Here is an 11,266-nt window from a genome sequence, read left to right on the forward strand (position 1 = left end):
ATTTGTTATTTAACATTTTACCTCAGGTGCAGTGCACTGAGAAGATACTTCATGAGATCTTACTAGAGAAGATTATTCTGAATGAGTATCAGTTAGGAAATGATTGCACTGATACAGTTAAGGAATGGCAATAGAGAGAACAAATTGAAATGATTATCAGGGAATAAATGCATGCTAATTTAAATGGCAGCAGTGAGTAACAAAAGGGGATGTCAAACAGAGTAATTTCTGGCTATGCAGTAAAGTGCTATTCCTCGAGATTGCAAACAGAGAGATATTAGGTCTTGAAGAGATAAATAGTTAGTTGTGTTAATACTTGATGTAGTTTTGTAAAATGGCATCTGTGAGCTAAACCACTTTAGAAAATGAGAACATAAAAAGAGCTAAAATAGAAGAGACACCAGGGAATAATTTTAAAGAATCATGTCAAATATTTACCACAAGCTCAAGGAAAAGAATAAGAGGCATAGGAGATTACGAAAGGATAATTCAGATGCTTAAGATATCATGGAAGGAAAAAATGAAGTAGCATTGTTTTAAAGTACGGACAAAATATTGGGAAAAAATATTAATTTTGGTTTTCACTAAGCTGACTCTTTGACCTCAGGAGCATTAGTGAAAGAACCTAGACATGTGCTGGCATTTATACTTCACCAAAATGCTATTCACTTGTTGTTGGTAAGCACCATATGACATTTCTGCTTCTCTGCAGTCTACATTGTTACAAAACTAAATCTTTTTCTTAGGAGCAGGATATAAAATTAACTCAAACAAATCAGTGGCCTTTCTCTACACAAAGGGTAAACAGAATGAGAAAGAAATTAGGGAAACAACACCCTTCACACTAGTCACAAATAATATAAAATACTTTGGTGTGAATCTAAGGAAGTGAAAGATCTGTATAACAAGAACTTCAAGACTCTGAAGAAAGAAATTGAAGATCTCAGAAGATGGAAAGATTAATGGAAGGATTAATATAGTAAAAATTTACAGATTCAATGCAATCCCCATCAAAATTCCAACTCAATTCTTCACTGAGTTAGAAATGGCAATTTGCAAATTCATCTAGAATAACAAAAAAACCTAGGATAGCAAAAAATATTCTCAATAATAAAAGAACCTCTGGTGGAATCACCATGCCTGACATTAAACTGTACTACAGAGCAATTGTGATGAAAACTGCATGGTGCTGGTACAGAGACAGACAGGTATATCAATGGAATAGAAATGAAGACCCAGCCGGGCGTGGTGGCGCACGCCTTTAATCCCAGCACTCGGGAGGCAGAGGCAGGTGGATTTCTGAGTTCGAGGCCAGCCTGGTCTACAAAGTGAGTGCCAGGACAGCCAGAGCTACACAGAGAAACCCTGTCTCGAAAAACAAACAAACAAACAAAAAAACCCAAACAAACAAGAAATGAAGACCCAGAAATGAACCCACACACCTACGGTCACTTGATCTTTCACTAGGAGCTAAAACAATCCAGTGGGAAAAAGACAGCTTTTTCAACAAATGGTCCTAGCACAACCGGCAGTTTTCATGTAGAAGAATGCAAATTGATCCATTCTTATATCTACTTGTACAAAGCTCAAGTTTAAGTGGATCGAAGACCTCCACATAAAACCAGAGACAATGAAACTTATAGAGGAGAAAGTGGGGGAAAAGCCTTGAAGATATGGGGAAGAATTCCTGAACAGAACAGCAATGGCTTGTGCAATATAATCACAAATCAACAAATGGGACCTCATATAATTGCAAAGCTGTGTAAGGCCAAAGATACTGTCAATAAGACAAAAAGGCCACCAACAGACTGGGAAAGGAATTTTACCAATCCTAAATCTGATAGGGGACTAATATCCAATATATACAAAGAGCTCAAGAAGCTGGACTCCAGAAATTCAAATAACCCCATTAAAAATGGCATACAGAGCTAAAGAAAGAATTCTCAACTGAGGAATACCAAAGGGCTGAGAAGCAACTGAAAAAATGTTCAACATCCTTAATCATCAGAGAAATGCAAATCAAAACAACCCTTAGATTCCACCTCACACCAGTCAGAATGGCTAAGATCAAAAATTCAGGTGACAGCAGATGCTGGTGAGTATTTGGAGAAAGAGGAACATTCCTCCATTGCTGGTGGGATTGCAAACTTGTACAACCACTCTGGAAATCAGTCTGGCGGTTTCTGAAAAAAATTAGACATAGTACTACCAGAAGATCCAGCAATTCCTCTCCTGGGCATATACTCAGATGATGTTCCAACTGGTAATAAGGACACTTGCTCCACTATGTTCATAGAAGCCTTATTTATAATAGCCAGAAGCTGGAAAGAACCCAGATGACCCTCAACAGAGGAATGGATATAGAAAATGTGATACATTTTTACAATGTAATTATGAAATTCTTGGGCAAATGGTTGTATCTGGAGAATATCATCCTGAGTGAGGTAACCCAATCACAAAAGAAGTCACTTGATATGCAATCACTGATAAGTGGATATTACCCCAGAAACTTACAATATCCAAGATACAATTTGCAAAACACAAGAAAATCAAGAAGAAGACCAACATGCAGATACTTCATTCCTCCTTAAAATAGGGAACAAAATACCCATGGAAGGAGTTATAGAGACAACGTTTGAAGCTAAGATGAAAGGATGGACTATCCAGAGACTGTCCCACTTAGGGATCCATCCCATAATTAGCCACCAAATGCAGACACTATTGCACATGCCAGCAAGATTTTGCTGAAAGACCCTGATATAGCTTTCTCGTGTGAGGCTATGCCAGTGCCTGGCAAATACAGAAGTGGCTAGAGAAAGGATCCAAGGAGCTGAAGGGGTTTGCAACCCTATAGGTGGAACAACAATATGAACTAACCAGTACCCCCCTAGACCTTGTGTCTCTAGCTGCATATGCAGCAGAAGATGGCCTAGTTGGCCATCATTGGGAAGAGAGGTCACTTGGTCTTGCAAACTTTATATACCCCAGTACAGAGGAACACTGGGGCCAAGATTAGGGAGTGGGTGGGTAGGGGAGCAGGGCGGTGAGGAGGGTATAGGGGACTTTCAGGATAGCATTTGAAATATGAATGAAGAAAATACCTAACAAAATATTGGGGGAAAAAAAAACAAGTGTCAACTTGGGTCTTCATAGAAACTTTCCCTCTCTATAAACAAGTGATGGAATATCTAAGTACTTTCCAGTATCAAAGTTCACATGCATCCATTATTTAATACAGTTTTGCTTCTACTTTTAAAGCTATTTCAATATGTTTTTCTAGATGGAAATCCTAATACTAATTGAGCTTCCATAGAAGTCTTTCCCATGGTAAAGATTGTACAAGACTAATCACGTCATGAGCCATAATGGGACAAGCTAATAACTAGGTGATCGTCTTGAGATGGCTTGCTTCATATTATTATACAATCTGCAACAGGTTAGCCCTCATTTGGCATGGCTGTAAGGGATTTTTTTTAGGATATATACCTGCCATAAATATGCTTTTCCTGTTATTATTAAATGTATATAACAATCACTAAGTAATAGCACCCCCCTTTGGAGCATACCTCTGCAGATCCACGAACGTGTACTGTCTTATAGTGAGGCAATATAGACTAGTAGATGACTTAAGTGTTAGTGATGATCCTATAAGAATTTCTAGTATTGTATCAGTGATTATTAATCTCTTTTATAGTGGGATTACTATTAGGTCTGTTCTTATAGTCTAAACTGCAATGAGAACTCTGCCAGTCTCCCAGGTGTCACAAGTTAATTGCTCTTAGATAGTAATCAGACTTTCTCCATCTCAGAACATGTACCAAGAGGTTGTAAAATAATTAAACAAGGGTTATAAAAAAGGAGCTAGTGATTTATTATAGGTTCTAGGACAGAAGATAAAATATTGACTGGGTGTATCTATATAAAACTTCACTAATAACTTAGTTATGATTTTAAACCTTCAGTGAACCTGTAGAGCTGAGACAGGTGATGGATGTTTAGGCAGGTAGTTACTTCTAATGGTTATGCATGTACACATTCTCTGTTGTAAACTTCTATTTCAATTTATGATTTGATTTTTTGTGTGAACTCGTGATGAATGTTTAAACATGTGATCATGTATTTTGAAAGAAGTTCAAGTACTGAAGACAAAGGGAAGATAGAATATTTTCCTTTCCCCTCCTGGAAGAATCTTTTCCCTTACTAGAATTTTTACTCCCTTAGAGAATATTTCCCTTTCCCTCCTTAGGGTCTTTCTGCCTTTCCCCTTAGTTATCTTTCACGGGAAATTTTTTTACAACTTAGTAATAAATGTTGCCATCATTTTTCTAAGCGTCCCTTTTTCTTCTCGCAATTTCTGTTTAACAGGCTGAAAGTCAGAGCTGAGCAGTGAGCTCCTGCGGAGACAGTACTGAGACTACTTACTTAATCCTGTGCTGTTTGAGGAAGAGGTGCTAAGTGCCAGAAAGCTGAGTTTCGGGCCTCAGAGGATCACAGAAGGCAGGTCAGCTACAGTAGCATAGTAACTTAGACTTAGATAAGTAAACTTTTGATTATTATACAGAAACCTGGAATATCTCATAAGACCAAGTCTTATGCCCTGAATAATAAGACAAAGTCTTACCCTCAGCCAATGCTCTTCCTACTCTGCTGCCTCAAGAAGAACTGACCAGAAAGAAGGATCTCCCACCAGGGCTGGGCCCCACCGTAATGGAGTGACCAGGAATTCCAAACTGCTGGTCACTAGAAATAGCCTTCCAGAGCTACACTCTCTGGGGGCTATTTTTAGTCAATATAACTGCCATCTTTTGCCTATCTCTATGTGTGACTTAACATCTTTGTAATGAATGGGTAAATGTGGAACCATGACAGATTACTAGTTACCATCATGGAAAGTCAAGGTCATTAGACAATATCTTGGTTACACAAGAGGGATTTCCAGGCTTTGCTATAACCCATCTACCTGGTGCTCCTAGCACTGCATTTTAAAGTTTCTATCTCTTCTTTATGCTGTAACTATTAAAAAACACATGAAAATCTCTCTACACTGTTACTGATTTTTTTCAAGCACCATGAATCTTTTTATTTTATAATCAATTGCAGTGTTTCTTAAGGATTAACATCTTCAAGAAATAAAAGAAATAGAAAAGTAATAACTTTCTCATACTCACTTTCAGATGATAACTATATTTTTATTGCCATTAACTTCAAACAAATATGCTTGGTTTTTAGCTATACTGATTTTCACAAGACAAAAGTCTTGCATTTTAAAATATACATGAATATAAAATAAAAGTGTCCATCTGCTGGGCGGTGGTGGTGCACGCCTTTAATCCCAGCACTTGGGAGGCAGAACTAAGATTTCTTAGTTCAAGGCCAGCCTGGTCTACAGAGTAAGTTGCAGGACAGCCAGGGCTATACAGAGAAAGCTTGTCTCAAATGAAAGAAAGAAAGAAAGAAAGAAAGAAAGAAAGAAAGAAAGGAAGGAAGGAAGGAAGGAAGGAAGGAAGGAAGGAAGGAAGGAAGGAAGGAAGGAAAAAGAAAAGAAAAGAAAAAAAGAAAAGAAAAGAGTCCATCTAATAAAGTCAAGGCATTTGAACTAAGTTTACTTGTACAGACAAGGAAATCTAACATATAAAGGGCACATTTGATTATGAATTAATATTAACAAGATATTGAAGGAAAGCAGCTTAGGGAGAAAAAGGCATGTATAATAGCATAGTCTTTAGAAAATATATATTGAGTGACCAAGATGAACTTATTTTTAAATGATGAAAATTGTAATGTCATAGAAAATTACATACCACCATTCAAACACTCCAATGACCAAGGCAATTGCATCTTTCTTAACTACCTGATATACAGTTAACATCATGATGAATTCTAACCTCTTCTGTGCTTATAAACTGAACTTCCCCTAACCATCTAAAAGATAGTAAGTGAACAGTTTATTCCTATAGATGATAGATACATAAATAGATAGAGATGTACAGATCAGACATTTGAGGCACATTATTCAGACAGGTCACTGCATAGGGTGTTCTATCATTCTAAACATTACTATTCATATCTATGATTAAAGAAGGTCAGGTATGGGCTTTCAACCACACTGCAATATATTGAAATTATTATTCATCTATTCTCTTGCTGAATAGATTAAATCATCAAATATTGCTTCCAACTTAGCATGAAACTAAAAGTTTAAAAAGGAATTTAGAAATTACATTGACAAACCGGAAGTAGCTGGAATCACCGTCAGCCTGAGCCACTGACTGGATCCTGAGGTTCAGAGAGGGGGCAGCCATGGAGTTGGGCGAACTGCTGTACAACAAGTCGGAGTACATCGAGATAGCATCTGGAAACAAAGTTAGTCGCCAGTCTGTTTTGTGTGGAAGCCAGAACATTGTCCTCAATGGCAAGACCATTAATAATGAATGACTGTGTCATCCGAGGAGACCTGACAAATGTAAGAGTTGGACGTCACTGTGTCGTGAAAAGCCATAGTGTCATAAGGCCACTGTTAAAAAAATTCAGCAAAGGTGTTGCATTCTTTTCTCTGCATATTGGGGATCATGTCTTTATTGAGGAAGACTGTGTGGTCAATGCTGCCCAGATTGGTTCTTATGTTCACGTTGGGAAGAACTGTGTGATTGGGCGCCGGTGTGTATTGAAAGACTGCTGCAAAATTCTCGACAATACAGTATTACCCCCAGAAACTGTGTTCCCCATTCACTGTCTTCTCCGGCTGCCCAGGACTCTTCTTCGGGGAGCTACCAGAGTGCACACAGGAGCTGAGGATTGATCTCACCTAAAGCTACTGCCAGAAGCTTCTACCCCTAGCATAAGTCTAATGTCTCTGATTCATATCTTTAATTCTTTTGAACTCTAAGATGAACCTGGAGATAAAGAGAGCAGCCAGTGACTACAAGAGCTGTCCTGTTTTTGACAACTTCTATTCTCCCGTTGTTGGCTTTTTTTTTTTTTTTCAATTTAAAATGGCTCTGAGCACTTAGGAATTTAATAAGGCTGGAGAGATGGCTCAGTGGTTAAGCATGCTGGTTGCTCTTCCAGAGGACCCAGGTTCAGTTCCCAGAACTCACATGGCCCTACAACCATCTATAACTCCAGTTCCAGAGGATCGGATGGGTTTCTGGCTTCCATGGTCACCAGACATACATGTGGTAAAGACATATGCAGCCAAAATATCCCTTCACATAAAACAAATTTTTAACAAGAACATCTGGAAGAGTTTTCTTTACACACTGCGCTTAGACCTAATCTGTCAACAGTCGCCATACAATCATCTGAGGAGGACAGAAAGACCTGTTCCTGACACTCCAGCCCTGTGGTTCTGCAGATGATTGGAACCTGCCTGGCTTGGGCCTGTAGAGCAACAGCACCCTCCCAGCTGACCAAGTGCTGCTCAGAACCCTGTCCTATCCCCAGGATACACTGTCCACACAGATGACACTCCATTTTCCTGCTGGTAAGATGGGACCAACAGCCACAATTTCTTGTGCCCTGGGAAAAGTGTGATTTCAGAGCCCAGGTTCCTATTGGTGGTTATAGCATGAGGAAAAGAGACAGGCTGTGGTGACTTGTAACCCATCCTAGTACCTGGGAGGTAAAGGCAGGAGGAATAAGAGCTACATAGTGAGCTCACACTTGCCTCGTGTGCTACATGAGACCCTGCTTCAAAACAACAAAAACAAAGTCAGTAAAAATAAAAATGGGGAGCAGGTGGTATCTGTTGTTTTAAGGTGGTCTTAGTTCTAAGGTAGCTAAAAAAAGACTTAAAAAAAAAAAACCCAAAAAAACAAAATACCAAAAAAAAAAGAAATTACATTGACAAGGGATAAAGATAATATTCATGGTTTATGTAGATTATAAATACATTAAATACAATAATTAGTTATCATCTTATGAAAAAATAACTTATATAGGTGGTGCAGAAAAACCCACTGGGAATTAGTTCACTTCAATATACTGGATATTTTAAGTTGTTTCCTGTCCCTTTCTTTAATAATGAGAATATTTGCATTTGAATAGACCTCATTTATTTTCAGAAGTTCATCTGCCCCTGCTGTTTGTTCTCCACCTATTATTTCATCCACAGTTTATAGTGTAAACATTGCTCGTGGGGAAAATGTTTCCGATGCTACTCAATTTCTGCCTTCAGGTGAAAAATATGCTTCATTTTGATTGTAATATACTTGCAAGTTAATGTTTTATACTGATTCAAATTGTTTTCAGTGAAAATGAGCAAGGCTTTGAGACTTTAGAAAGGATAACATGTTACTTCATCCTAACTGAAAATTTTCAGATAGTACACAGACCTTTCACTACATAAAATATATTCTCTTTATAAAAAATATAGTCTTATGATAAACATGTTAAAATGACAGCCTTAAAAATTCCACATTCGCAGAGCTATGATATCAACATATTGACAATGCTTTCCTATTGTTCCAGTTGTGCATGTAAATCCCTGTTTATGGGATTTGGGATTGCTATTTACTAGAGGAGAATGTAAATTCATCTAAGTAATTCTGCATAGCTTTGATATAGGAATGTTTTACATATTACGCATTTGTCAGAATGTTGAGTGTTATGCTTTTTGTGTCTGTAATCAGTAGAGATTGAAGTTCATGGAGAGAAAATATGATTAGAGCTCTCTCTTGTATTTCCTTGTTCCAAAGCCAAATGCTACAGTGTGTACTATTTCCAGAGAAAAACTACTAATCTAACAAAAGTGTTACTGTTCCAAACAATATGTTTCTAGAGTTATTGTAGCATACAATAGAATGCCTGCATTAATATTATTTGGCAAGAAAAATGACAGCTACAGAATTTTATTCTGATCAAGTGTTGTGCTGAGAAATAAAATAATAGAAAAGAACAAAATACATTTCTGCCAAGTTGGAAAGAAAGTGCTGGTGGGTGGAAAATATTTGAAGTGGTACAGAGTAGAATAGGGAAGTCTCTAGTTTCATACAGAGTATTTTCAAGGACAGTAGAAAATGAATTGTGTTTACAATCACTTAAAATTGTTTACAGGGGATAAAGGAAAAGGCTTATTTTAATTAATTTAGTAAGAAAACAGATCAGTTGTGTTTAGATTCATAAAATCTATATTAAGTGTCACATTCTTCTCTCTGTCTCTCTCTCCTTTTCTCCATTTCTGTCCTTTTTAATATTTTTCCCTATACTCCTCTGTCTCTGTCTGTCTCTCTGTCTCTCTGTCTCTCTGTCTCTCTCTCTCTCACACACACACACAGAGAGAGAGAGAGAGAGAGAAAGAAAGAGAGAGAGAGAGAGAGAGAGAGAGAGAGAGAGAGAGAGAGAGAGATTATGTTTCTCTTTGGCAAATGCTCAGTCTAATTTTGTAATAAACTTCTTACATTTCACTTGGACAAATTTATAAATAATTTTTACTATCATAATTTAAATTGAAGCAAATAAAATATAGGATAACATAAGAATACAACATAAAATAATTATAATATTTGTCTATGAATAGTTTTCTTCAATGTTTGCCTGTGTGAATGAAAGAAGGCAGAGTATATAAATTTGCTGTAAGTCATGGATGAGGTTTCTGGAATGTTGATGAAACAAATGATACAAATTTCTGACCCCACACTAGATAAAGAATTACAGGAAACTTATGCTGTGGAAATAGGAAGAATTTGCCTTTCCCATGGTTGACATTTTTAATTGACTACCCAATACAAAGTTATCAGAATTGAAACCATATACTGACCCCTTCCAGCAGGTCCAGTTATTCAAGGGTCTCGAGGGGACCTTCTCCTAAGAACCAAATGGGGGAAGAGAGAGAGAAGGACACCAAGTGTGAGAACGACATGGAAGCAGTCTGAGTAGCATCAAGGTGTCTCTGTATTCAGCAAGGCTCAAGGCTTAAATGCACAAGCAAAAGGGGAAGTACTTCTCAGCAGGAGGGATGGGGCAGCGGAAATTTTTCTTTTGGCAGCTACACGGGGAAGCAGGAACTTGGTGGTATCAGGGTACATCTTGTGGTCAGGACATCTGGTGCTGACTTAGGGCTGGAACATTTTGTGGTTGTTCTCAGAACGGTGCTTTTGACCCCCTTTTCTTCTCGGGGGGGGGGGAGGCCCAATTCGGAGATCAAAACAATAGAGTTGTCTTAAGAGCTCCCAACAATATACAAAAAAGCTGAGCCACATATACACATATATATGTCACAATAATAACCAAAGAAAAACAGGATTTTCAACTAGAGAGTGGCAGGAGACACAGAAAGAGTTGGAGGGAGATGAATCAGAAAGATCTGGACCAAGAAAAAGAAGGGGGGGGGGGTGAATAGTATAATTAATTTTTAATGAAAATCTTTAAAGACAAAGTAGTCTGGTAAAATTATAAATTATGCTAAATGTATTAAAATGAATACAATTAAAATAAAAGATGAATTATAGATTAAATATAATTTTTATTTGCTAGATGTAATTATTGTCTAAGAGGCTAACTGAAGAATAAACTCATCTTCTCAAACTCTTTTTGAATTCTGGCTGACTGCTTCAACTCAGATAGTCTGGCCCAAACTCCTCTCCAAACTGTCTGATTCATATTCACATCTCTGGATTCTCACTGAATTTCTCTTTTTGGAAGAACTGTCCCTGAATTCTATGAACTAGACTACACTGACTGCACTTGCTGAATGAACTGACTGGAACTGCATGAATTCCACTGAACTGCATCTAACTGAACACCACTGCACTGCCTGAACTCAAATATAAAGGAATTTTAATCCAGCAGCATGACTGCTTTAGCAAGGGATCACATCCCAAAACATTCTAGGTCTGTGTGATAAGACTGGAAAGTAGACACACCCTGAGTTATAATAAAATATGGCTGGAATGCAGACACACAGGTCATATGTACCTATAATCCCTAATAATGAAGTTAAGGTGACTTTGTAGAAGAAGGAAGCAGCAATGTTTGAAAGTGGCATCTAATTAAGGGGCAGACAAAGTGATGAATCAGAGAAAGATTTAACAAAATGAGTCAGAGAAAAGATATATATATTTTCTGACTGTCCCACATCCCATACCTCCTACCCACACCCCTGTCTCCATGTGGATGCCCCCACCTCCAACCCCACCTGAACTCTAAACTCCCTGGGGCCTCTAGTCTCTTGAAGGTTAGTGCATCATCTCTGAATGAACACAGACCCAGCAGTCATCTACTGTATGTGTGTTGGGGGCCTCATATCAGCTGGTTTATGCTGTTTGTT

The 11,266-nt window shown here is 37.9% G+C and overlaps 1 pseudogene; it reads left to right on the forward strand.

Moving 5' to 3' along the window:
- The first annotated feature begins 6,279 nt into the window (after positions 1-6,279).
- Positions 6,280-6,842, forward strand: LOC110295329 (dynactin subunit 5 pseudogene; annotated as a pseudogene).
- Positions 6,843-11,266: the final 4,424 nt, after the last annotated feature.

Source organism: Mus caroli, unplaced genomic scaffold (genome assembly GCF_978045245.1).
Source record: "Mus caroli unplaced genomic scaffold, Mus_caroli_1 scaffold_4, whole genome shotgun sequence".
Taxonomy (NCBI): domain Eukaryota; kingdom Metazoa; phylum Chordata; class Mammalia; order Rodentia; family Muridae; genus Mus; species Mus caroli.